This window comes from Tamandua tetradactyla, chromosome 10 (genome assembly GCF_023851605.1).
Source record: "Tamandua tetradactyla isolate mTamTet1 chromosome 10, mTamTet1.pri, whole genome shotgun sequence".
Classification (NCBI taxonomy): domain Eukaryota; kingdom Metazoa; phylum Chordata; class Mammalia; order Pilosa; family Myrmecophagidae; genus Tamandua; species Tamandua tetradactyla.
In genome coordinates, this window is record NC_135336.1 from 42,090,867 (window position 1) to 42,115,713 (window position 24,847).

At 34.8% G+C, this 24,847-nt stretch overlaps 1 long non-coding RNA gene across 2 annotated transcripts in view; it reads left to right on the forward strand.

Annotated features, from left to right (window-relative positions):
- The first annotated feature begins 11,246 nt into the window (after positions 1-11,246).
- Positions 11,247-24,847, forward strand: part of LOC143647884 (uncharacterized) — a 169,433-nt gene continuing 155,832 nt past the window's right edge. For both annotated transcript variants that reach the window (XR_013158248.1, XR_013158247.1), the window contains exon 1: positions 11,247-11,675. This is a non-coding gene — a long non-coding RNA (uncharacterized LOC143647884). The remainder of the gene's footprint in view (positions 11,676-24,847) is intronic.

Here is a 24,847-nt window from a genome sequence, read left to right on the forward strand (position 1 = left end):
GTCAGAATGGAAAATAACAGCAGTTGATGTTGCAGTGATCAAATTGGAAAACTACTGAGTAGTTCCTTTTATTGAAAAACTATTTGGTAGTTTCTTTATTAGGTTAAACATATACCTACTATAGTATTCTGCAATTTCACAATGAAAGCATATATCCACACACAAACTTGTATACATATGTTTATAGCTACTTTATTCTAAAGAGCCCCAAACTGGGAATCACACGAATGTTCATAATCATGTGAATGGATCATCAAAATGATAGTATATTCAGGCAATGGAACATAATATAACAAATAAAAATGTAATGGACTATCAATACACAATGTGTGAATATAAAAAATGCTATGCAGAGTGAAAGAAGTCAGACACTGTAAAGTATATATAATATGATTCCATTTATATGAAATTCCGCAACATGCAAACTGATATACAGTGACATATCATTCTTTGCCTGGGGTCCTGGAAAGGAGAAAGGAATTGACTATATAGAAGTACGAGAGAACTATTTTTGAGAAAGCAAAGTTCCATATCTTGAGTGTGGTAGTGGTTTTACAAATATATATAATTGTCAAAATTAATTGAATTATACATTTTAAATGGATGTAGATTACAGTCTTCAAACTATATAGCAATAAGGCTAACTGAAATATTGTTTGGGAAAAATTTAAATACTTAAAAATAGGTGATTATAAATAATGTTATAATATACTCTATATAATATAAATAAAATTACATTTAATAATATATTATTTATAAATTTAAACATTATATCACTACTAGAATTGTTTCTAGGAAAATTCTTATGAAATAATCTTAACTAAAACAAATTATTTTTTATTTATATGGTATATTTCTATGGAATAGTTCAGTCAACTATATACTAAAGAAAAAATTACTCATCTCTTCTCAGAGTAAATATCCAGACAGCTATAATAATAAAAAATTTTAAAAATGAATGTAAATAATTTGAAACTCCATTGTAATAATGGTTTAAAACTGGTTCATCATTTTAATGAAATATACATTAACAACTGTAATTTCAACAGACAGCTTTTAAACATATATATATTTCAGACATTATATTTTACATATTTATTACAATTCTAAGAAGTTGATGTATTTCTACTTCATATAGATAAAATTTGACATAAGTAACTTATCCTAAATTGGTGCTTTCAAGCCTTTTGGTTGGAGAGTCAATTGTTACAAACTTTTGGGAAAGCAATCTTTTGAGAACTGTGTATTTAAATAAAAAACATACCTACTCTTTTACTCAGTAATGTTATATTGAAAAATTTCTTCCATAAAATAGATGTTTTGAGAATATATGTACATAGGTATTTATTACACAGTGGTTATAATGGTAAAACAGTTGGAATCAACCTGACTATTCAAAAGGGATTGTTAACTTACTACAAACATGTATAATAAATGTGGTACATTCATATTATAGAATATTATATAGTTATTTTAAAATTACATATATAAGTATATATATATATAAAATCAAGAGACACAGGGAGACAAGAGACAAAGATGCATAAATGTATCTGTCAGTGAGAGGAAAATTGCAAACAATGTTTTCTTTTTTTTCCTCCCATAAAAATAAACATTCCATTTCTACCAATGTTGTTTCTATATTTGCACACATATGCATGACTATGGAGAAAGAATGGATGGATGTACATGAGGGTGTTAATATTATTTACCTCCAAAATGTGAGAATGAAGTGAGTGAGGGTAGATTGTTATCTTTAAAAAGTATATATAACTTCAGATAATTTTGTTCTTCTTATCACATATTACTATTACTATAAAATATATAAGGGCAAAGTGAAATAAAAAAATTATACCTGCCCAAGGTTAGAAAACTACTAACTAAAACTAATATGATTATTTTCTTTCAGTCCGTAGTTTATGAGTCCCAGTCCAGTGTTCTTTGCACTATATCATATTATCATTGATATTAATACATAGGTGGACTATGTTGACATCTAAATAACATGAATAAAACCAAATGTTGCATCTGACTACAGATGTGACTATAAAAGGGAATCAGGGGAGCTCTAAGTAGAATTACACATTCATTAGTTTATTTTCCTCTTTAAAGTTAAATATAAAATAATAATAGCAATGCTGAGCCTTACTAAAGAGAATCTGATTTATTATATCTTATTTAGTCACTGTCATTTTGGGTTTCCATTACTCACAGTTTAACATATTCTGAATGAATAAATAGATATAGGAAAATAAATGAAGAATCTTGGGAAACTAGCAGAGAGAGCATGCTTCTCACACAGACCACAATGTTGTCTACAAGTCAGAAGTCAAGAGCGAGCGGAAGGAGCCTGCACTTTGCTTCTAAGCCAGCAAAGAATGGCTGCATAGTGTGTCTATGCAAATGGGACCTGGGTAGCCTAATTGCAGACACTCGTACCTAATGCATAAGAGTGGAATAACGTAGGCTCTGCATGATTTATATGTGATATGATTGTGGGAAAATCATAGGGTGTGTTGGATAATTAGTCCTTTTCTTTTCTTTCTTACAAAAAGAAATAATATCCATCTACTGCCAACTACATACTAGGTTCTTTTTGTTTGTTTGTTTGTTTCTGCATGGGCAGGCACTGGGAATTGAACCTGGGTCTCCAGCATGGCAGGTGAGAACTCTGCCTACTGAGACACCATGGCCCACCCATACATATGAGATATTTTGTATAAAGGCTTCCTCTAACACGTGTAAGAATCCAATAAGGTAAGAATTATTGTTGATAAAGAACTATATTGATGATACTGATAAAGAAACTGAGGGTCAAAGAATTTAAGTAACTTGCCCAAGCTTACACAGCAACTAAAATCACTAATAAGCTAGCTTTCAAACAGAGGTCTATCTCTTTCCAGGTATCTCCTATAATTCAAAAAGTGTGAAAATGCTAATAAAAAGCAAAAATAACTGACATTTAATTAAAAATAGTGAAGGAAAATACTGATGTAATTCCAAATAATTGGATCTTTATCTTATTTAAAATGATAGACAATGCATGTAAATAAATAGGCAAACAAGAAACAAATAAAAACATATATATTAGTGAAACAAAAATGATACACCATGACCACTTGGGGTTTATACCAGTAATGCAAGGATGGTTCAACACAAGAAAATCAATTAATGTAATATAGCACATTAACAAATCGAAATGGAAAAATCATATGATCATCTTGATTGATGCTGAAAAAGCTTCTGACAAAATTTAACATTACTTTTCTGATGGAAAAACTTCAAAAGATAGGAATCAAAGGTAACTTCCTCAATATGATAAAAGGCATATATGAAAAACTGATAGCCAGCATTGTACTCAATGGAGAAAGATTGAAAGCTTTCCCCCTAAGATTAGGAATGAAACAAGGATGTCCACTGTCACCACTGTCATTCAACATTGTGCTAGAAGTTCTAGCTAGAGCAATCAGGTAGGACAAAGAAATAAAAGACATCCAAATTGGAAAGGAAGAGGTACGACTTTCATTATTTGCAGATGACATGATAGTATATGTGGAAAATCCTAAGAAAACTACAACAAAGTTACTTGAACTAGTAAACAAATTCAGCAAGGTAGCGGGATATATAATTAATGTGCAAAAATCTGTAACATTTCTATACACACACAGTGACCTAACCGAGGAGTCTGTTAAGGAGAAAATTCCACTCAAATTAGCAACTGAAAGAATCAATTACTTAGGAATGAATTTAACTAGGGGTGTAAAAGACCTGTACCCATAAAACTATATAACATTCCTAAAAGACATCAAAGCAGATCTAAAAAAGTGGAAAGATTCTCTGTTCATAGACAGGAAGGTTAAATATAGTTAAGATGTCAATTCAACCCAAACTGATCTACAGATTCATGCAGTATCAATACAAATTCCAACAACCTACTTTGAAGACTTGGAAAAACTAGTTACCAAATTCATAATCCTGTATAGCTTAATGTAATGCCTGGATACATCCTAGAATATATTAAGCAGATAATCAAAAAGTAATGGCAAAGTCCCTTAAGGGATGGGAGAGAAAATATGGTGCTATTAAACTTTACCACCAGGGAAACACCTAATATTGTGTCAAGCATTAGGGACACCCAAATCAATAGGCCAAGCTCTTCCTCCTGAGAAACTTATGTAGACAGTGGAGAAGCTTAGCCTACCTAGGTATGCTTAAGAATTACTTCTGGAGGACCTGCTTTGTTGCTCAGACGTGGCCTCACTCTTTCTAAGCCCAACTCTGCAAGTGAAATCATTGCCCTCCCCCCTACATAGGACATGACATCCAGGAGTGAAAAGTCTCTCTCATCGTGGGAGATGACTTCCTTGCACCATGGGATCAACAATTCTATCCTGACCAAAATGGGGAAAAGAAATGTAACTAACAAAGTATCAGTGGCTGGGAGAGTTCAAATAGTGTCAAGATGATACTCTGGAGGTCACTTTTATTACAAACTTCAGTCAGACATTGCTACCCATCATAACCTGCCAAATCCCAACCAAAACCATTCCAGCCAGTCCTAAAGAACACCTAGGGCAATATATAAGATTCTACAAAGGGTCCATGTACTAGGGTAATTTTCCAGAAACTTAACCTCTAGATGGGTCTCTGGAACAGATAAGCCCTGAAATTTAGAGAGCCCATCCTCTCCAGAATATCAGCTAGTTCCATCTCCCTACCCCATATTATTGACAGACCCTTCCAACATGAAAAATTTAGGATAGCCATAGACCAAATACACCTAAAGAGTGGGATAGAAAGATCAAAGGTGATGATGGAGTTATGCAAAGAAGATAGGGTTTAACAAATGAGTATGATTGATGAATCATTGTATTGATATTTCCTTTAGTCTCCAGTATCTTAGAGCAACTGGGAGTAAAAACCTAAAATTGTGGAATTGTAACCCTTCCAAATTCTGAAATCTGTTCTACATTTGATTGTTGTGTTTTGCTTTGAAATTTATTGTTTTTTAGTATATATGTTATTTTCACAAGAAAAGAAAGAAGTGATGACTATATATATATATATATATATTCTTTCTAGCCTCCAATGTTCTGGAGCAGTTAGAAGGAAAAATCTGAGATTATAGCATGGTGGCCCATGACAAACTCTGGGATCTAGCCTGTAACTTTGTTGAAGAGTGTTTTGAAAACTATTGCTTTTTTCTTTCTTTGCTTCGTATGTATGTTATATTATACAATAAAAAAAGTTTAAAAAAAGCACATATTTAAAAAAAATTCCCCCCCAAAATGAAAAGTTTGCATTTGAACATCAATTTTAAGTGTACCCCTGGTTAGTAGATCTGGAGACCTGAATATCCAGTAACAGGGCAAGTAGAATATCAGGTATTTGGGCAGCTACCCGATGGCAATTTATTTCATGGCATTAGAAGGATAAACATCTTATGTCTTCATGTTTTCTTGAATTTAAAATTCTGATTTGAGCTCTCATTTTTCATTATTAACAGGATACTAAATGGCAATTGGTGGTTCTTACTCCTTTCCCAGGATCATTCAAGATTTCTGAGGGATTAACCTAATCCAAAATATTAAAGAAAAGATTGGGAGGTTTCTATACATATTTTTTCTTTTTTATCGGAGAAGTTGTAGGTTGACAAAAAGACACACAGAAAGTATAGATTTCCAGTGCACCTCCTGCCCCCCACCCCAGACTTCCCTGTTATGAGCATTCTGTTAAAAATACATTATTAAGTATATAACCCATAGTCTATATCAAGATTTGCTGTCTGCATTGCACAGTCCTATGACCTTTTTAAAAAAAAACATTTTATTCTAGTAATATCTATATAATCTAAAATTTCTCCTCTTAACCACATTCAAATGAATAATTCATTAGCATTAATTACATTGAAAATGTTGTGCTGTCATCAACATCATCCATTTCCAAACTTTTCCATCATGCAAAACAGCCTCTCTATACCAATTAAGCATTAACTCTTCAATCTCTGCTCCTACCCTAGCCCTTGGCAACCTGGGTTCTAGTTTCTGATTTTATGTATTTGCTTATTCTGATTACTTAATATTATATGAGATCATACAATAGTTGTTCTTTTGTGTCTGGCGTAGTTCACTCAACATGATGTCTTCAAGGTCCATCCATGTTGTTGTATATATCAAAACTTCATTTTTTTTTAGCGGATGAATGATATTCTGTGGTATGCATATACCACACCTTGAATATCAATTAGTCAGTTGATGGACTCGGGTTGTTTTCATCTTTTGGTAATTGTAAATAATGTCCCTATGAAAATCAGTGTGCAAATAGCTGTTCAAGTCCCTGCTTTGAATTATTTTGCATTTGCTTAGAAGTGGTATTTCTGGGTCCTATGGTAATTCTGTACTTACATTTCTGAGGAACTGCCAAACTGTTACCCATAGAGGCCACCTCATTTTACATCCCCACCAACAATGAGTAAATGCTCCCATTTCTCTATATCCTTTCCAATGCTTGTTATTTTCTTTTTTCTTTTTTTTAAGTAGGCATTCTGGTGGGTATAAAATGGTATCTCAATGTGGTTTCGATTTTCATTTCCCTAATGGCTAAAGATAAGCATCTGGTTTGGGGCTTTTTGGCCATTTGTATATTTTCTTTAGGGAAATGTATATTCAACTCTTTTTGCCCATTTTTAAATTGGGTTGTTTGTCATTTTTGTTGTTGAGTTGTAGGATTTCTTTACAAATTCTGGATATTAAACCCTTATCAGATATGTGCTTTCCAAATCCCTTCCCCATTATGTAAATTGTCATTCTATTTTCACGATGAAGATCTATGATGCACAAAAACTTTTAATTATGATGAAGTTCCATTTCTTTCTTTTTTTTTGTTATTGTTTGTGCTTTTAGCAAAAAGTTTAAGAAACTACTGCCTAACACAAGAATCTGAGGATGTTTCTCTAAATTTTTTCTTGGAATTTTATAATTTTTGCTCTTATATTTAGATCTTTGATACATTTTGACTTAATTTTTGTATATGGTATGAGTTAGGTGTCCACCTTTATTCTTTTGCATATACACACCCAGTATTCCAGCAGAATTTGTTGAAGATACTATTCTTTCCTAATTGAGTGGACCTTATACCCTTGTCAAAATACAACTGAGGGTTTATTTCTGAATTCTAAGTTAGATCCCATTGGTCTACTTGTCTGACCTTGTTCTATTACCATGCCATTTTGATTAACCTAACATTGTAAAATGTTTTAAAATTAGGATGTGTGAGCTGTCCAACCTAATTCTTCTTTTTTGAGATGGTTTGGCTATATCATGCCCCTTAATCTTTTATATAAATTTGATGATTGAATTTTCCATTTCTGCAAAGAAGGCAGTTGGAATTTTGATTAGGCTTGCAGTGAATCTATAAAGTGCTTTGCCTAGAATTGACATCTTAATAATTATTCTTTCAATCCATGAATACAGAATGGCCTTCCATGTATTTAAGTCTTTGATTTCTTCTAGCAATGTTTTTTAGTTTTCTATGTATAATCCCTTTACATCCTTGGTTATAATTATTCCTAGATATTTGATTCCTTTTGTTGTTATTGAAAATGTAGTTTTTCTTGATTTCCTCTTCAGATTGTTCATTACTAATGTATAGAACAACTGCCCATTTTTGCATGTTGATCTTGTACCTTGTCACCTTGCTGAATTCATTTATTAGTTCCAGTAGTTTTTTGTGTGTGGATTTTTCAAGATTTTCTACATATACAATCATGCCATCTGAAAGTAAGGGATTTTTTACTTCTCCCTTCACAACTTGGATGCCTTTTACTTGGTTTTCTTGCCCAATTACTCTGACTACATTTTCCAGTATAATATTTAATACCAGTGGTGACAATGGGCATCTTTGTCTTCTTCCTGATCTTAGAGGAAAAGCTCTTCAGTCTTTTATAAGTAAATATGATATTTTCTGTGTCTTTTTTCATATATGTCCTTCTTTTATGTGGGAGAAGTTTCCTTCTATTCCCCTTTTTTTCTAAGGATTTTAACAAAAAGCTTCCTAGTTCAGTTAAATGCATTCTCTGCACCAATTAAGAAGATCATTTGTCTTTTTTTTTTCCCTTTGTTCTATTCTGTAGTATATTTGTTGATTTTCTTATGTTTAACCATTCTTGCAAACCTAGGGTAAATTTCATTTGATTATTGTGTATAACTCTTTTTATGTGCTGTTGGATTCAGTTTGCTAGTATTTCGTTGAGGATTATTGCCTCTATATTCATAAGGTGTAATTGTCTGTAATTTTCTTTTCTTGTGGTATTTTTGGTTGGCTTTAGTAAGAAGGTGATATTAGGCTTATAGAATAAGTTAGGAAGTTCTCCCTACTCTTCAATTTATGGAAAAGTTTGAGCAGGATTAATATTCATTCTTGGAATGTTTTGTTAAAGTTCACCAGGAAAGTCATCTGATCTTGAGCTTTTCTTTGTTGGGAGGTACTATTACTGATTCAATCTCTTCACTTGTTGTTGTTCTGATGAGATCTCTCTCTTTTTTAAGTATAGGTACTTTGTGTGTTTTTATGAATTCATCCATTTTAAGTAGGTTATCTAATTTGTTGGTGTACAGCTCTTCATAGTATCCTCTTATAATCCATTTTATTACTGTGGGGTCATTTCTGATTTTACTTTTTATATTATATTTTTTCTTTCTATTCTATTCTATTCTATTCTATTCTATTCTATTCTATTCTATTCTATTCTATTCTATTCTATATCAGCTAGCAATATTACAGAAATCTTTTGAGTCTAACAAATACAAACAAGCCAACACCAAAAACACCTTTCACATTCCTTGCAAACTGACTCTGTTGGTTGTTGTTCTCCACACTTAAGCTCTTGTCTCAAAAAGGTCAATCTAAGGTGAATGTGAAGGTTAGGATCCCTCTTTTTTGAGCCTGCATCTTGTCCAGGGCTTGTGCTTGCTTGTGGCTTAGGAACTGCTCCATTTTCTGGAATTCAAATGCTCCCTCTATTTCTTACGAAATAGACTTTTCCGCCTCCCAAGTACTGCACTGTATAAAATGGAACAGGTGAACATTTGCTGCAGTCTGCTTTGACTTAATCATTTTTTATATTGCTTTAGCTCTTTGCAAGTTACTTCTATATACAAGTTCTGGGAGGGCAAGCTAAGGGCATGTTTCTGGTTCAGTTTTTTAGGCTGTCATCACATAGATTGACATCAACATATAGGTACCCTATATACACATAAGGTATTCTCTGCTCCCTCTTGAACAGGGCCAGTGATCCACAATGGGAGCACAGGCTGGCCCCACACCATGCCAAGGAGTGGGTGGGATGGGACAGGGTTCAGCCAAGTTTACCATGAGCTTCCACTGTTTTTTTAAAGCTCTATTTTCTTGAGCTGGCATTCACACAGTTACTTCAACTCTTTATTTCCAGAGTTTGAGGGAGGATGGCTCTGCCATGTTTTGCTTGTTGTTCAAAGACTGTGTGTGGGTACAGCATATGCCACTATCTTGGTTGACCACTCTTTTCTATACATCTTGATTGCCACTCTGATACCTTTTCCATACAGGTTTGATTCAGTCTAAGAAAGCAGTCTATTGCTACTGGGCTAAGTTAAGGTGTATTTTGCTCTTCAAGTTCACAAAGCTACTTTTCTTAATGCTCAATCTCTTTGAAATCCACACAATGATCCATTAGAGGAAATGCCACATTAGTGTCTTCCCTCACCTTCTGCTGTCAGGTCAATCCAGGTTTTCAACTCCCATCCTTGACTTTTAATGATAAATTCCTTCTTGTCCTTTCCTCTGCAAAGAAAGGAAACAGCTTAGTTCTTCTTAATAAGACTAGGGACTTAAAGAAATGCATGGCAGGTGTTTATCTTCTCAATACCTGGAAATTTTAGTTTGGGCCCCTGAAACAAAAATGCCCTTAACAATTCTCAAAGGCAAAGAAGGTCCTATGCTCAAAACCTAAAAATCTGGACTTCTATCCTGCAAAACTGGGAGAGAGTAGATGAATAAGAAAGGAAAAATTATTTTCCCCATCCTTTTGAGTGACTCCAATAGCAGTAAAAATCTGAAATTGATATGATATGTCATAATAATATTGCAATTAACTATCTTGATATATACATACAACACATATATGTTGTATATGAATATGCTCTCTACATAACTATATCTAGTTTTTCATATACATATATATATAGGGTGTAATTCTATTTTACTCAAAAATGATACAAGGACAGATTTGCTTAAAAGACTATGTTATAAACACATTTTTAGGTTCTATCTATGGAAACTGTAATGTGTTATCTTTCTCCTCAGGTTTCCTAAAAACAGAGCCTGAGATGAGGATTTAAGTTTACAAATTTTATTGAGATAGTACTCCCAGGAGAAACTGCTAAGGAGTAAAGGAAATAGAATAGAAAAGGAGAACAGGCAATGCAAAATCTTGTTTGGGCCTAATTCCAAGGGGAGATCTGGAGTGTAAGTTGCACTGCCTTGAGATAAGGCAGAGGGCATTCTGTCCCCCCTTGCCAGTCAGTAATTGGCAAGGGTCATGGAAGCGTGTTGGCATAAATCCCAGGCAATTTTCTGGCAAAATAGATTTAATTGTTCAGAAGGAATTCTCTGGAGAAGATTACAGATGTGATCCATTCACACATATACCATAGCAACCAAATCAGTAAATGACATCCTAAGGAATCTTGGCAGAGCTCTATAAGCATCTACCAGAGTCTATCTCTTGTACCACTCAGATTCACTTATTTCTAACATTAGATTCATTCAATACTGCTACAGTGTCTCCAGGATTTGTATTAGTCACAATCTTGGGAAACTTCTCAAAGGGAATGTTCCTGGGTTGAGCTCTTGTACCTGCTGCTTCAAGTGACCCTGACTCTATAACTGAAATGCATCATTTCTCTCATCTACTATTCTTGATTCCCCTTACCTCGAACAAGACTTCTACTAATGTAGGTTGCTTGTTTGTTCTGGTGAACCAGATCTCTACTTTCGAGTGGCCCTGAATCTCTTTTTACCATACCCTTATTATAGGCTAATGTTACTCTATTTGCCCATTTATATTTAAATCTCAGCATGGGAGTACAAAGAGATATTGCCAAAAATATTCTTTCCTGCCTTATTTACATAGCAATGCTACCTCCTAATTATAACCAAACTCAAATTCCCCTGTCAGTATAATAACTCCTTTCTTTGCCTACTGGTGTACTGTCATAATGTCCCAAAGTGGTAGCAGCTATGGCTTTACTTTAAGTCAGGCTCTTACAACATCTTCTGGTGGAAGCATCATTCCTCTGGAAATCAGGACTTTTAAGTAGCCTACATTTGAGAATACAATGTAGTAGTCTCAAATATAGACTTCTAAAGATATATTCACTTCCTTATCTCTGGAACCTGTGAATACTATCTTATATGGCCAAAAGATATGATTAAGTTAAAGATATTGAGGGAAAGAGTTTCTCCTGGATTATCTGAGTGGGTGTTAAATGCAGTCAGATGTATCCTTATAAGAGAGTAACAGAGGGAGTTTTGAGACACACCTGCACAGAGAAGAAGGTGATATCACTACCGAGGAAGAGATTGGAGTAATGTGGCTACAAGAAAGGAATACCTGTGGCTACCAGAATCTGAATGAGGTAAGTAACAGTTCCTGCCCCAGAACCTCTGGATGGAATGAGGTTCTGATGACACTTTGATCTTCACTTTTGTCTTCAGAACTGTGGAAGAATAAGTTTCTGTTGTTTTAAGCCACTATTTTGTGATACTTTGTTATAGTAGCCACAGGAAGCAAATCAAACAGGAAGTACAAATTCAAAAGCGGATTGTTCGGTTTGAGATGAGTAGAGTCACTTCTTGGAGCCTGAAGCTCTGCCCATTAGGGTCAATTTCCCCAACATTGTCTTTCAGTGGTGCCCCTTAATGGGGCTGCATTACAGCAGCAGTTAATTCTTAGCTTGAACTGATAAATCATGAAGACCCATTCCATCAACTAGCTTAGGTTTATTTCTTCTCTGAAAGGTGACCACAGAGAACCCTCAATGAGATCATAGGGAGAGACACAGATGCAACAGCAGTATGTCGCATGGGAGTCTGAACTAGTATTTGTGTAGCTGGCTTGTGCCCTCTGGGCCCACTCAAGCCAGAACCTGGATTTGTTAACTCCTTCTTATGATGGGTTTTCATTGAATTTATCCAAATTTATGGCTTTGTGTATCTGAAAGCTACAGTTTATCCTGTATTCCAACCTAAGTGTTCTGTCAACTGCAAAGCATTACCATAATGACTTCACCTCTAGAAATGTGAAAGCAAATACAAATACAAGGGGATCTGCATGAGGCAGACTTGTGTTAGGACTCCCATTACTACCTTGTCCCCATATACCTATACACCAATAGGCTGGTTAAAATGGAGCATGCATCCAGTGTCTAACAGCCTTCCAAACATCTATGTACACCTCCTTAGTCATGGTGTATTTATTAAACAAAGAGTAGCAAGTCCTTCTTTGAGAAGGACTGAAGCAATCTCTACTATGTACAATTATTGTTGTATAAATGAAGCTAGACCTCTTTTTAAATCAATGGATTCTGAGTTCGAGAGATTCATCTGTGAAGGAAATTTTACACATATTCAGTTCCCTTTTGGCAAAAACTGAAGTGCTACTAAGCAGATTTTGAGAAATAACAATCCCTTTCCAATCCTTTCTTAATTCACGGTTTTGATCATTTAGGTAGCTGAACATAAGAGAAAATCCCAACTTAAATGGCTGAAACAATAAGTAATTATAAACTCATATAATATGTTTGGGAAGCTCCAGAGTTGGTTAATCAGAAATATCAACATGGATCCAGAGTCCTTCCATCTTCTGTTCTGCTTCCTCAGTGTATTTGACTTGCCCTTATTTGGTCCCTTTTATGACCCCAAGATAGATGTTGTGGTTCCAGGCTTTACATGCAGATATGACATACAGCAATGTCAGTAGTCCCCACTACTACTAGATATAGTAGTATATATAGCAGAGGGCAGCCCTTCCTATATATATAGGAATATTTATATATTTTCCAATTTATTAGTAAGTGAACTTTTCTAAGTCCCTCAGCACATTTCTCCTCGTGTTTCATTGAGTGGAACTGTCAAATGCCCTTACATACCTTTACTTAAACCAATTATTGAAGGAATGGGGTTTTCATTATTGGCTTAGTTCAGTCAAGATTTATCCTTGAAATTGGGGACAGGGTTACTGTTCTGTGAACTTTAAAATTTGAAGGAAAAAGAAAAAGAAACAGTGTATTTGATCAGCTTTTCTAAATTTATTAAAGTCTTTTCACAGATTATCCTTAAAACAATACACACATCACCAGCAGGTTTTTATATAAATACATGGCTTGGGGAAAAATAACTATTCTAGTTTGCTAGCTGTTGGAATGCAATATACCAGAAACAGAATGGCTTTTAAAAAGGGGAATTTAATGAGTTGCTAGTTTACAGTTCTAAGGCCGAGAAAATGCCCCAATTAAAGCAAGTCTATAGAAATGTCCAAACAAAGGCATCCATCCACAGAAAGATACCTTGGTTCAAGAAGGCCAATGATTTTTGGGGTTTCTCTCTCAAGTGAGAAGGCACATGGCAAACATAGTCAGGGCTTCTCTCTCAGCTGGAAGGGCACATGGAGAACATGGGATCATCTGCAAGCTTTCTCTCCTGGTTTCCTGTTTCATGAAGCTCTCCAGGAGGCATTTTCCTTCTTCATCTCCAAAGTTCGCTGGCTGGTGGACTCTGCTTCTCGTGGCTTTGTCATTCTCTGCTCTCTCAAAGATCTCCCATTCTCCAACATGTTTTCTCTTTTACAGGACTTCAGTAGACCAACCAAGATCCACCCAAATGGGTGGAGATACATCTCCCCTAATCCAGTTTAACAACCACTCTTGATTGGGTTACATCTCCAGGGAGATGATCTAATTACAGATTCAAACATACAGTGTTGAATAAGGATTATTCTGCCTTTACAAAATGGGATTTTGATTAAAACATGGCTTTTCTAGGGTACATACATCATTTCAAATCAGCATAATAACCATATGAACGTCCTACCCTCTTAAGCATTTGCATATGCTAGAATATAGGATGGATGGACGCTTCTTTGACAAGAAAGAAAAAAAACCTGATAGTTTTTAATGTTTGTTAACATGCAAATAAAATGAATGATAATCTTTCTCTCTATACTTTGATTTCTGATGGAAGGACCACTGTATTGAGCTTTCCTAATGGTGTTCACACCAGTAAGACAATCCAGTTAGAAATGTTAATTGACCTGATTGCCTGTCAACATTATTCAACCACCACCACCACAACCACAACAGGTGATTGTAAACTGCACAGCATAAACTGTCATTAACACCCCTTCCACATACAAGCATATACACTTTACTTTAGGCAAGTAGCTTTTCTATACAAGGAGACTTACCTGACCTGAAAATGAGTTACTCTCACATGGGTTTGCCAAAGTGAAAGAGAGAAGATAAAATGGGAAGATACAATAATAAAATAGCTCTGCATCATTAGTATGACTGGATGGCTGTAGAGTTGCCAGACATCCTGAAGACCAAATCATTTTTATCTGCCTTGAGGTGGAGAGAACTCTAGCATTATTATGTTATTATTTAAATTAAGCCAAGAGCTAAGTGCATAAATTTGTCAGACAAAAGACTGTTAACAGAAATTAAAGAATATAATTTTTCAGAAGTAATATGATCTGCCTTTATGAATAGCAGAGTCTCATGACTGGGTCTTTGTAAACATCTTATGAGGAAGTAAATATACCATTTATGACTCAAATTGCAACCATTTTGTATAACCTGACAGCTGTTTCAGAAAGGAAATGCCAAATTTATTGCAAGTCAGTACAAAAGGAAACAGTTGTGTGTTGAATGTTTCAGAAATCTGTATAGTTAGTAGGTTTATCAGGTTTAAATAATAGCCTGATGTTTTGAACATTTTATTTTGATTGCTGGCTATCAGTGGAGCTAATTGAAAATAAAAGTTTTATGAAAGTGAAAGATTTTCAAATATTCTTCTAATGAATACCAAAAAAAAAAAAAGGAAATGATTTGAGGAGTATAGATTGTAATTAGCTATTTTCTTCTATTTATATGGTTTAAAACCAACCTACAAGTTCACATTTTTATGGAATTTATTTGCAAAATACAAAAGTGATGCATTATTAGGCAAGTAGTAAATTTTTATGTACACTGCAAGTAGGCAAGATTATGATTTCTTTATATAAATGCCTATCTCGAGGCTCCTAAATATCTGCAGGCTACATCAATAAAACTAAATCTCCTCGGGTTTATGTCATGAATCTTTTTTCTGATAAATATTTGTAGATTGATGACTTGCTGAAGTGGAACTAGGATCACTGTTCAAGATTTATTCTACCTGGGCTTATGTACGAACTGTGGAACATATGGCCTTTCCGGCTTGAGAGGAAAAGGCGCTTTTCTCAAATTCCATACTGTAGTATCTTTTCTATTGGATTTTTGCCAAGTCAAAGAAATTTAAACTGATTTATCTTCAGGGTTGGTATCTAACTATATTTCGGTAATAACTTATAGTTTTGGTTTTGTTTTTTTTTTTTTCACTTTTTTTTCACCCTGTGAGAAGAAATGGAAGGGTGGTGAGAAGGAGGTCATAACCAAATTGGTAATCTTGAAAAGTCAGGGATCACCTCTGTGATTCTGGGGGTAAATTACATCAACAGCAACCAGCACCTATTGTCATGGGTCTTCTAAGATAGAAGTAAAGGAGAATTTAGTATGTGACAGTTATGCATCAATACCAAGGTACATCGGCATTCAAATTAAAGTGAGATGGAAGGGCTCCATGAAGTTAATCCTCATGACAAGAGGGATAAAACAGTAAAGAACCCAAAGGTTAACTAAAGAAAAGGGTTTTTCTTCCCTCATCTCTGGTAAACTTTCCTTACTCTCCCAATTTTGCCTCCCCCTCTACACTGCATGCTACTGAGTTTAAACAATACATCATTTCTTTTCTTGTATGTCTATTTCCATATCCAGTCATCAGTGACCAATACATGCTCTTTTTTGTGAACGGCATCAGTAGTAATCTTGGAGAGCAGATGGACAGTTCAGTTTGAACAAAATGGCATGTTAACTTTGGTGCTTGACCCCCATCACCTCAGAGAATGGCCAGTCTTAGGCACAGGTGTCATAGCTGTTCATCTAAAGTTAAGCCAGCATCTTTTCTGGATCTCAATTTTCACAGTCAAATTTAAGGCTAAGAAAAGCAGTGCTAGAAAAGTCAGTTTTGACTTAAAGTCTGCTTGACCACGAAGCTCTAAATTGGTTCTCTATTCTTTTACATCTGCCTGTGAATAGCTTCCAAGTGAAGTAACATCTGAAATTCCCATAACTTTGTCACAACTAGTTAACCCCCTTCTGCAATTTCTAGATTTATGCCAACTACATTATAATCCTTTAGGGTTCCTAAATGAATACAATTGGTGCTATTCTCTCTTTTCTTTGATTTAGTATATGTATATTTTCCAAAAAACCCAAGCATACCATTTGCTCATACCTGATCTTTGTCTTAGGGCCCCTTAGCTTTACCAGAATTGCTCATGGTTTATCAGAATTGCTAATGGAAGGGGTGAAATGTCTAATATTTGAGGAACTAAAAAGCCTGGGCAGCTAGAGATACCAAGTGGGTTTCCCTGTTTCATTTTATGAGAGATTATATGGTGATAATGGACAAGTTAGTTAACTCTCTGTGCACAATTTCCTAACCAATTACCTGGGGCTAATGGTCTATCTCAGAGAGTTGTTGCAAGGATTTTAAGTGGACTGTTAAAATCTCCATCACATCATAAGCACTTATATGTATTTGTTCTTTTCATTGTTGTGTGCTATCAGATGAAATATCCAGTTTTTAGGTGTGCTAATTAAAGCCTCTCATGGTTTTCCGCCGACTATTAGACACAAATTCCTTAATCTGGTTGTACAGGCTTTTTATCATGCTGTCTTTCCTTGCCTAATTATTCTTAATCTTTTCTATTCCCTGAGGTACACCCTTAGCTACAATCAAACTGGTCCCTACTCTTTCCAAGAAATGCCTACTTGGTGAATGTGTATGCTTTTTTAGAAATTTAGTCCCCTTCCTTTATAATTTGGCTCTGTCTCAACTACTCTGCAAAATATGCTCAAACCAATACTACCCACAGTGATTTTTATATAACTCCACAGTCTCTAAAATATTTAAGCATACCACTTGTACTTTTATCTCTTCTGCTGATGTAGACAATTGTCATAGCATTGTTCTTTGATTTTTGCATTTATACAGGCCTTATTAGATAGATTATAAGTTTCTTGAGAGTAGAACTATGAGTTCTGCTTTTTTTTTGTAATTCCCCAGTGCCTGGAATAGTGAGTGGTACACAGTATGTAATTAATAAACACTTGTCTAATTTACTTGTGTAATGGTTGGGGGGGGGGTGGAGTGTCCCATCTTTGTATACACATTTTTGGGAAAATGCTCAGGACAAAAGGAAAATGAAATTTTGATTCATTTTGTCTTTACCCTCTCACAGCTTAAAACAGCTAATTAAAAATAAAATTCCGTACTTAAGAAACTGACAAACTAAAAGCAACGTTTTTGCTAAGACAAGAGAGGTTTATGAAGTTTTTATTTTCCTTGTGGGAAGGCTTTTTCCTTTTGTTTTCTTTCTTGCCTACTGCTTCTTACCTGATCTATTCTTTTCACCCCAAATCCCAACCTAACCAAATCCTACATGGTTCTACACCATGGGCTTCCTGCACAAATTCCCAGCTCATTCCATCCTTTCTTCCCCTTACTTCTCGCAGCCAAGCTACATCGACCTTCTTTCTGTTACTTGAACACACAAATCCCTCAGCTACTTAGGACTATCACACTTGTGGTTTTGTTTTCCTGGAATGCTCTTCCTCTGAATTGTCCTCCATCTACTGCTCCTTCACATCCTTCAGGCTAACGCTCAATAGATTCCTCCTCAGGAATCACTCACTACCTTGACTTCTCTGTTCCCAGGAGGGTCTTGTCTCCTTCCCATCACCCTCTATGGTGTCACCCCATTTGTTTCCTATGTAGCACTGACCACAGCCTGAGATCATCATTCCTAGTTTACACATATCTGTTTTTAGCTGTGTTCTTTCACTGGAATGTATGCTCCGTGATGACTGGGTCCTTTATCTGTCTTGCTTACCACTGAATCTTCAATATCTGTAAGAGCTTTTGTAAGCATAGAGTGGGCACTCATATATTTATTGCACGAACAATAAGCTGATGGTTGAATCTGCAAAATACAAGTATTTTCTATTGATGTATAAAGAAAGTACATATTGTTAAAAGGAAGTGTAGTGAGGTGGGGAAATGAAACATAGGTCGCTTATGTATTCTTCACAGGGAGAAAAGGGGTCTGGAGTGAAGTTAGTCTCATATAATAATCCACTTACTTTGATAAAGCAAGGTTTTATTATTCCCCAGCTGTGAAAGAACTAATGGATCCTGGGTTGTTTTTTCTCCCATACTTTTCCCGTCTATTGTATAACAGATGAAATGAAGGGAATTATTTTAATAGCCACTAATGTTTTCAAGCAAAAGTAAAACATGTCTTGCCCTCAGAGCTTGCCAGGATTTCTGACTCATGCTGCCAGTCAGTATGAGGAGGAAATAAAATTTACCTCTGCAATTTCTGCAGACTCCCATAGATGTGGGAACAAAATGATGTCTCGGGTTACAGTGTAAGAATTTCCGTGATGGCAGTTGATATGTAAATTACTTACTTTTACTAATCTAGGGAAGCTTTTACATTTCCTCTGACAACTGCATGTTTCATTCTTCATCTACTTACTGTTAACTGTCACTTTCCATGTTTCTCTCCTATTGTCAGCTCTCTATAGTCTGTATCCCAGAATACATATCTCAGTCTCTAATAAATAGCCAATACTCTTTCCTCCATGTCTTAGCTGATGGAGCTCCTCCTGTCTAGATTACCAATTTTATTTCAAAGGCTCAACCAAATCCTACATCTTCTGTAAATTGCCCATTTTATAATTTTAATTCTTATATATTTCACTTATATCTTTAAGCTTTTGCTCTCTGTGGGTTTCCTACGTTTTTTAAGAAGTCTATATACATTGCCTTTCAAATAAGAATTTAAGTTTCTCTAAAGAAGGGACCTTTTTATATATTTCTTTTTCACCCTCCTACAACTCTCTCCTCATCCTGAGACCATCAATGTCTGAAGGCTCAATAGATACTTGCTGAATTGAATTGAGTTGTAAGAGAGTATAGAGAGAGTATAAAATAGAAATCTACAGTGTCTGCTAAGGCTCAATTAGGTCCCTGCTTCTAATCTTCTTGCCCACTAAATCTTTGAAGAGAGCTTCAAAGATGTAATAAAATTAACCTACTTTGCCCCCTTTTTTCCTTCTTCTCTGGTAGAATTGGAGGTGTCAAGAAGAATGCCCAAAGGGCAATAGCCAGTGACTAGAAAGAAAACAAAATTTTAGGTATTAGATAACTAATGTTGAAGTTATTCTCCTTATTCTGAATCGTGAATTGTGCTAATTTTTTTCCTATGGAAAAATACACACAGAGTAAATAAGACACAACAAAGAGAGAAAGAAGCATTTGGTAATATCTTCTTTGAAATAAATAAGATCAAATGGGATGAAGCAAGGAGCCAGTAGTCTATTTTAGTCCATAGGGCACGTTTCAGAAATTCTTTCTCCTGTGCTTCCCTCTGTCCCTGTTCTGGACTTTCAAAGAAATTCATGATTATTTGGAAAACGAATTAGTCAATTACTGGCTCCTTTCAGATTTTATGTGTGGGTAAACTTTGTCTTATATTTAAATAAAATAATCAGGTGAACTTTCTAAATTTTGACGATGAGAACTAGGTAACTGGCTGCTTTTCCTTTCTTTCTCTTGGTAAGCAGGAGTTTTTCATTCAACCATAGGATTTTTCCAGACCTTAGATTCTTTGGTATAATATTCATTTCCCCTGCTCCTCATTTACTAGGTTCAGTTTTTCTGGTAAGACTTTTTTTTTTAACATCTTTAAAAAATTTCATTATTTCTTTTATATATTTTTTCTTAAACCCTTTGTTGGAAGTAAGTGAGACTAACAGTATTATATATTTTTAAGGATCTTGACCTATGATTGCAAGCAAATATCCCTCACTAGATAATCAAATGTACAATGGAAGATTTTTTTGCCAGTGTGCTTTCCCTCCTTTCCTGCTCTAAACCACACACTAAATGTTACTATATTCCAAGCATGTCTGACTCGTAGTGCAGTCTCACAAAGATATTCTGTCTTTGAGAGAAGGGGGGGTGGTGACCTCCTATTTTCCCTGTGACATCCCAAGTGCAAACCTCATCAAATAACTGATTTTAACTGAAGGAGAGGATCAAGAATATTAATACAGTGCAAGTACAAAAATATATTTTTATTTCAAAGATGATGTAAAGATTTGTATTTGTAGGAACTACCTAAACTTAGAGAGTTAACTTGGCAAGGGGACAAGATATGTACTTCAGAACTCTTGGGGTACAATTCTTGAAGACAGGGGTCAGAATTCAGGTAGGAAAATTGATGAAATCCTTACAATTCATGAGATCATCAGTCCTGCTGCATTGAATCAATCCAAGAAAAGAGTAAGGCTTCATTTCCACTTACAGAACATTATGATATCTATATCTGACATTTTCCCCACATTCTGCTTGATCTAAATCTAGTCAAACATGACTGAGTGTATTCCAGAGCAAGAAACCCCTTATCAAGTGTCATTAGAGTTAGAAAAATCTATCTAGGAATGAAATTTTTGATAAGCATTTTCCTATTAGTAAGCAATACCTAATTTATTTAATATAATGGAGAATACATGGATTCAGGCCAGTAAATCTTCTTGATAACCTTAATTATCCTTTATTTGTAGCGGCTTTGCATTTTAATCATTTGGGAGGGAAATAATTCGAAAATATATTATGTACTGGTTTGCCCTCCTAAACAGAACATAATGATCATTATACAGCACGTTTATTAAGAACTAGGGGTCATCAGAAAGAAGGATAAATACTGGGTGACTGGGTGGTGTTATTGTTTGGTATTATTAACAGCATGCAGTGAGTAGAACCTTCTCAGTGAGTCCTGAGTGAAGGGCAATAGGTGACTGTGAGAGAATGCCATTCAATAAGTGAGAAGTTAAAAGGTTGAACGACTAAAGCTCGAGTTAATATTGAGGTGCAATTGTTATAGAAACACTTGCCTTATGAGACCAAAACCCAATATTATTCTGTTGTTTCAAAATGCCCCCTGCACTAGCTTCACATTTTCACTTAAAATTAAAGTGAATGGTTTGAAATAGGCAGGCTTGATACAAGAACAACATCCCCCAAAGAAAGATGGTGCCAGCTTTTCTATTGTCATCCATCCACCTTTGATTATATCTAAAGGCAGCATTCAGAGAAAATGATCTGTCCTTTCCAGAATTGCAGGGAAGCTCATCAATTATTCCAGGAAGGCCTCTGTATCACCCTCCAGGATTGCTAAAGTTTATTGGATTAGATGTTAATGGGGGTGCTTTCTATTATTAGTTAGCTCTGGTGTAGTTCAATTGATGAACGGATAGTGCCCTAATGGGTGATGAATTGTCTCCTTTCAAACAAAAAGACATTACTTTGCTGTCCATTTCTTTTAATCTGATTGTGGACTGGTTATGATGCTATCCCAACAGCCTGTTGCTGCAGGATTCCAACTATTTCTTATAGATAATTTTAATTTTTTAAAAAGCCTTTCTGACCTAGGGTCTTTATCCAGGTGTTAATAACATAGCATTCACAATTAAACTACACTCATTCATATATGAAGAAGCATTGTTACCTTTCCTTTTTATACCTCTAACCCAAATTATAATGTTGAGACATTTCTGGAGAGCCAAATCCCTTGTTCCTTTGTTGTTAATGGGAGGTAATCTTAGGGAAACAAAAGGAAGTAACAATTTATAAGAGACAACTGACACCTTACACTTAATAATAGCTCTTATCTCTTTATTGTCCTCCCCTCACCTTGGTTTTTGCTAAATATCTGGAATCCTGTGCATCCTTGTTTCCTTAAAAGGTTTACCTTTCTAATAGCCTTGGAATGCGACATTGTGCAGGAACGCTCTGTGGCGCTACCTTTCTCTCTGAACCCGAAGCTCCCTTAACCGAGAGACAGATAAAACCCTATCATCTACTTCATTTGCTCTTACCCTTAGGAGAAAAAAAATAGAAGATAGTTGGCAGTGCATTAAGGACACAAGGCAGAGAAAAATGTAGGTTCCTGAAATGTTTAAGAGAGATGGAAATCATCTACTTTTGGGAACTGCCTAACGGAATTTAGCTGGTGCATTAGTTATCCAAATTACCTCTTGCTTTTATCACACAGAGAATATACAGCTGAATTGTTAAATGATGTGCACTTTTTTTTTTCCAAGAGCAGAATTGGGCACTTAATCAGGTCAATAATTATTCACGCATTAGCACAGTCTTCTTCTTAAAGTGTAACGGTGACTCACTGGGTATATAGTCATTATTACTGATTAGTAGGAAATTATTTTTGCGCATCAGTGGTTCATGTGAAAACAACTAAATTTATTAGGCTGAGTTATTTAACAGTTAGACCATGTGAGAACTCGGGTGCTACTGTTGTGATTGAATTTTCATACATATACCAATAGATAACTACTGATAAACTATATTGCAGATTACTGTTGCAGTTGAATTTTGTTACTAACAGACCCAAGTTCCTGAAGTTTGAAACTAACCATGAAATGCATAATGAACTTCCAAGATGAAGTTCCTTATAGGTAAATTTATTTGAGAAAGAAAGAAAATGGGTAAGGAAGTAAATAGCATGAAAAAAAAAGTAGGAGATACAATTTAAATAATAGAGAATAAATATGAAGAAGAGAGCAAGAAGGAGAGGAAAGATAGAATGAGAGATAGGATTTTACTTTGAGTTGTGAATTGGATGATATTTAATAAAATATTAGAAATTCTCCTTGATTGACACATTTGGTCTTTAGCATTGTAAATGGATAGTATATTCTGCTTCATTCTGTCATTTCTACACAGAATACATTATTTGGAGAAAATTTTCAAAACATTATTGCTATTTGTTCCTCGTGGGAATGGGTAAATCCATCTGACAGATGATATATTTGCTTGATCTGAATTCATATCAAAACTACTCTCAATCATACTCCCAATGCCAATGAGAATTCTTAAGTCCATAAAAGGTAGCTGCCTTTCAGTTTGTGTCATAAGCCACACAGTGACAGCAAAAGCTCCTGAGTCACTATTTCATGCATATACGTATTTTATAGCTAAATATTCATCTCACCTCCATAATGGTTTTATAAATCTCTATTAATGCTGTTCAGAATAAATGAGCAGCTTGAAGCAGAACCCAAATCTTACTGCTTTTGTTTTACAGAATTTGCAACATAGCAAGAACTCAATGATCAAACAAATGAAGATGGAAAGATTTTTTTAGCATTTATTCTAGAAAATTTATACATATTCTCAAATAAAGAGAATAATGCACTGATCCCCATGTAGCCATCACCCTGCTACTGAAATTAATAACTCATTACTTCTCTTCATCATTATCTTTATCTAGTTTGCCAACTCAGAATAGGATTTGGAAGAATATCAAGATATTATGCTATTTTATGTATAAATATTTCAGCATGTAAAATTAAAATTTAAGGAGTCCTTTGTAGATATAAACACAGTAATATTATCATATCCAAAAATTTTAATAAGAATCCATTAATATGCAGTTCATGTTCCAATTTCCCCAATTACAAGTATATTTAACAGTTGGTTGGTTTAAAGCTGTACCCAATAAGCTGTACCCAAATAAGGTCAATATATTGCCTTTATTTGATATATTACTTTACTGTATTTTAATCTATAAGTTATCTGTTATATTATTATTATTATTTTTGCATGTTGAATGGTGGGGTCACATTTCATTATTTTTCCATGGATGTATCCTGTTATTGCAGCTTTTTTCTTGAGTTTTTGTTTATTTTTGCTTGTTTATTTGTTTGTTTTTTGGGGGAAGTGCATGGATCCGAAATTGACTCAGGTCTCCAGCATGGCAGGCGAGAATTCTACCACTGAACTACACTTGCACCCTGCAATTTTTATTCTTGCAATTTATTTGTTGAAACAAGATTATTGCATTTGCCTTGATATGATGCAAATTTGCTATTTTTGGCAAATCACTTTATGGATGGTATTGCATCTTCCATCAGGAAGCACATAATTAGACAACATAATGTGATTGTTTCCCTATTTTGAGGTTAGTGGTCAATAATGGTTATTACTCACTTAATTATTTTATTAGGAGTTTATAAAATGGGAACTTGCTGATTAGGTAATTTCTTATTCATTATTTGGGACATTTCCAAAGCAAGTAATTTGTTTCCTTGAGTATTTGCTTTATGTGGAAGAGACATGTCAAACACTTGGCTGTTTCCTCTTATTTACTGGTTTCCAAATAATTAATTTATCTGCCATCATCCAAAGTGATCAATATATATTTATAAATATCATTTTGAACTCATGGATTTTAACATATTTGATTGGCATCAATCCACTGCAGTTTTTATTCTTATTGATACTCAAAGTGGTCATCTTTGGCACAAAGAAACCTTTTGGCTCTTTCAGCCTTTGTTATAACCCCAGTAATCTTTTATGGATT